Source organism: Bombina bombina, chromosome 7, assembly GCF_027579735.1.
Source record: "Bombina bombina isolate aBomBom1 chromosome 7, aBomBom1.pri, whole genome shotgun sequence".
NCBI classification, from domain to species: domain Eukaryota; kingdom Metazoa; phylum Chordata; class Amphibia; order Anura; family Bombinatoridae; genus Bombina; species Bombina bombina.
Genome location: NC_069505.1, coordinates 640,389,150 through 640,393,402, shown reverse-complemented (window position 1 = coordinate 640,393,402; position 4,253 = coordinate 640,389,150).

The following is a 4,253-nucleotide window of genomic DNA, read 5'->3' as shown; positions in this document are numbered from 1 at the left end:
GTAACAAGTGTCAGTCCAGCAGATTAGAGGTTAACCAGTTAGCGTAGTGAGACAGGCAGGGTTCAGTAACAAGTGTCAGTCCAGCAGATGAGGGGTTAATCAGTTAGCGTAGTGAGACAGGCAGGGTTCAGTAACAAGTGTCAGTCCAGCAGATTAGGGGTTAACCAGTTAGCGTAGTGAGACAGACAGGGTTCAGTAACAAGTATCAGTCCAGAAGATTAGGGGTTAATCAGTTAGCGTAGTGAGAAAGGCAGGGTTCAGTAACAAGTGTCAGTCCAGCAGATTAGGGGTTAATCAGTTAGCGTAGTGAGACAGGCAGGGTTCAGTAACAAGTGTCAGTCCAGCAGATTAGGGGTTAACCAGTTAGTGTAGTGAGACAGACAAGGTTCAGTAACAAGAATCAGTCCAGCAGATTAGGGGTTAATCAGTTAGTGTAGTGAGACAGAAAAGGTTCAGTAACAAGTATCAGTCCAGCAGATTAGGGGTTAACCAGTTAGCGTAGTGAGACAGGCAGGGTTCAGTAACAAGTATCAGTCCAGCAGATTAGGGGTTAACCAGTTAGCGTAGTGAGACAGACAGGGTTCCGTAACAAGTATCAGTCCAGCAGATTAGGGGTTAACCAGTTAGTGTAGTGAAACAAACAGGGTTCAGTAACAAGTATCAGTCCAGCAGATTAGGGGTTAACCAGTTAGCGTAGTAAGACAGGCAGGGTTCAGTAACAAGTATCAGTCCAGCAGATTAGGGGTTAACCAGTTAGCGTAGTGAGACAGGCAGGGTTCAGTAACAAGTGTCAGTCCAGCAGATTAGGGGTTAACCAGTTAGCGTAGTGAGACAGGCAGGGTTCAGTAACAAGTGTCAGTCCAGCAGATTAGGGGTTAACCAGTTAGCGTAGTGAGAAAGACAGGGTTCAGTAACAAGTGTCAGTCCAGCAGATTAGGGGTTAACCAGTTAGCGTAGTGAGACAGGCAGGGTTCAGTAACAAGTATCAGTCCAGCAGATTAGGGGTTAACCAGTTAGTGTAGTGAAACAAACAGGGTTCAGTAACAAGTATCAGTCCAGCAGATTAGGGGTTAACCAGTTAGCGTAGTGAGACAGGCAAGGTTCAGTAACAAGTATCAGTCCAGCAGATTAGGGGTTAACCAGTTAGCGTAGTGAGACAGGCAGGGTTCAGTAACAAGTGTCAGTCCAGCAGATTAGGGGTTAACCAGTTAGCGTAGTGAGACAGGCAGGGTTCAGTAACAAGTATCAGTCCAGAAGATTAGGGGTTAATCAGTTAGCGTAGTGAGACAGGCAGGGTTCAGTAACAAGTATCAGTCCAGCAGATTAGGAGTTAACCAGTTAGCGTAGTGAGACAGGCAGGGTTCAGTAAAAAGTGTCAGTCCAGCAGATTAGAGGTTAACCAGTTAGCGTAGTGAGACAGGCAGGGTTCAGTAACAAGTGTCAGTCCAGCAGATGAGGGGTTAATCAGTTAGCGTAGTGAGACAGGCAGGGTTCAGTAACACGTGTCAGTCTAGCAGATTAGGGGTTAACCAGTTAGCGTAGTGAGACAGACAGGGTTCAGTAACAAGTATCAGTCCAGAAGATTAGGGGTTAATCAGTTAGCGTAGTGAGAAAGGCAGGGTTCAGTAACAAGTGTCAGTCCAGCAGATTAGGGGTTAATCAGTTAGCGTAGTGAGAAAGGCAGGGTTCAGTAACAAGTGTCAGTCCAGCAGATTAGGGGTTAATCAGTTAGCGTAGTGAGACAGGCAGGGTTCAGTAACAAGTGTCAGTCCAGCATATTAGGGGTTAACCAGTTAGTGTAGTGAGACAGACAAGGTTCAGTAACAAGAATCAGTCCAGCAGATTAGGGGTTAATCAGTTAGTGTAGTGAGACAGAAAAGGTTCAGTAACAAGTATCAGTCCAGCAGATTAGGGGTTAACCAGTTAGCGTAGTGAGACAGGCAGGGTTCAGTAACAAGTATCAGTCCAGCATATTAGGGGTTAACCAGTTAGCGTAGTGAGACAGGCAGGGATCAGTAACACATATCAGTTCAGCAGATAAGGGGTTAACCAGTTAGCGTAGTGATACAGGCAGGGTTCAGTAACAAGTGTCAGTCCAGAAGATTAGGGATTAACCAGTTAGCGTAGTGAGACAGGCAAGGTTCAGTAACTAGTATCAGTCCAGCAGATTAGGGGTTAACCAGTTAGCGTAGTGAGACAGGCAGGGTTCAGTAACAAGTATCAGTTCAGCAGATTAGGGGTTAACCAGTTAGCGTAGTGAGACAGACAGGGTTCAGTAACAAGTATCAGTCCAGAAGATTAGGGGTTAACCAGATAGTGTAGTGAGACAGGCAGGGTTCAGTAACAAGTATCAGTCCAGCAGATTAGAGGTTAACCAGTTAGCGTAGTGAGACAGGCAGGATTCAGTAACAAGTATCAGTCCAGCAGATTAGGGGTTAACCAGTTAGCGTTATGAGACAGGCAGGGTTCAGTAACAAGTATCAGTCCAGCAGATTAGGAGTTAACCAGTTAGCGTAGTGAGACAGGCAGGGTTCAGTAACAAGTATCAGTCCAGCAGATTAGGGGTTAACCAGTTAGCGTAGTGAGACATGCAGGGTTCAGTAACAAGTGTCAGTCCAGCAGATTAGGGGTTAACCAGTTAGCGTAGTGAGACAGGCAGGGTTCAGTAACAAGTATCAGTCCAGCAGATTAGGGGTTAACCAGTTAGCGTAGTGAGACAGGCAGGGTTCAGTAACAAGTATCAGTCCAGCAGATTAGGAGTTAACCAGTTAGCGTAGTGAGACAGGCAGGGTTCAGTAACAAGTATCAGTCCAGCAGATTAGGGGTTAACCAGTTAGCGTAGTGAGACATGCAGGGTTCAGTAACAAGTGTCAGTCCAGCAGATTAGGGGTTAACCAGTTAGCGTAGTGAGACAGGCAGGGTTCAGTAACAAGTATCAGTCCAGCAGATTAGGGGTTAACCAGTTAGCGTAGTGAGACAGGCAGGGTTCAGTAACAAGTGTCAGTCCAGCAGATTAGGGGTTAACCAGTTAGCGTAGTGAGACAGGCAGGGTTCAGTAACAAGTATCAGTCCAGCAGATTAGGGGTTAACCAGTTAGCGTAGTGAGACAGGCAGGATTCAGTAACACGTGTCAGTCCAGCAGATTAGGGGTTAACCAGTTAGCGTAGTGAGACAGGCAGGGTTCAGTAACAAGTATCAGTCCAGCAGATTAGGGGTTAACCAGTTAGCGTAGTGAGACAGGCAGGGTTCAGTAACACGTGTCAGTCCAGCAGATTAGGGGTTAACCAGTTAGCGTAGTGAGACAGGCAGGGTTCAGTAACAGTATCAGTCCAGCAGATTAGGGGTTAACCAGTTAGCGTAGTGAGACAGACATGGTTCAGTAACAAGAATCAGTCCAGCAGATTAGGGGTTAACCAGTTAGCGTAGTGAGACAGGCAGGGTTCAGTAACAAGTATCAGTCCAGCAGATTAGAGGTTAACCAGTTAGCGTAGTGAGACAGGCAGGGTTCAGTAACAAGTGTCAGTCCAGCAGATTAGGGGTTAACCAGTTAGCGTAGTGAGACAGGCAGGGTTCAGTAACAAGTGTCAGTCCAGCAGATTAGGGGTTAACCAGTTAGCGTAGTGAGACAGGCAGGGTTCAGTAACAAGTATCAGTCCAGAAGATTAGGGGTTAATCAGTTAGCGTAGTGAGACAGGCAGGGTTCAGTAACTAGTATCAGTCCAGAAGATTAGGGGTTAATCAGTTAGCGTAGTGAGACAGGCAGGGTTCAGTAACAAGTATCAGTCCAGCAGATTAGGAGTTAACAAGTTAGCGTAGTGAGACAGGCAGGGTTCAGTAACAAGTGTCAGTCCAGCAGATTAGAGGTTAACCAGTTAGCGTAGTGAGACAGGCAGGGTTCAGTAACAAGTGTCAGTCCAGCAGATGAGGGGTTAATCAGTTAGCGTAGTGAGACAGGCAGGGTTCAGTAACACGTGTCAGTCCAGCAGATTAGGGGTTAACCAGTTAGCGTAGTGAGACAGACAGGGTTCAGTAACAAGTATCAGTCCAGAAGATTAGGGGTTAATCAGTTAGCGTAGTGAGAAAGGCAGGGTTCAGTAACAAGTGTCAGTCCAGCAGATTAGGGGTTAATCAGTTAGCGTAGTGAGACAGGCAGGGTTCAGTAACAAGTGTCAGTCCAGCAGATTAGGGGTTAACCAGTTAGTGTAGTGAGACAGACAAGGTTCAGTAACAAGAATCAGTCCAGCAGATTAGGG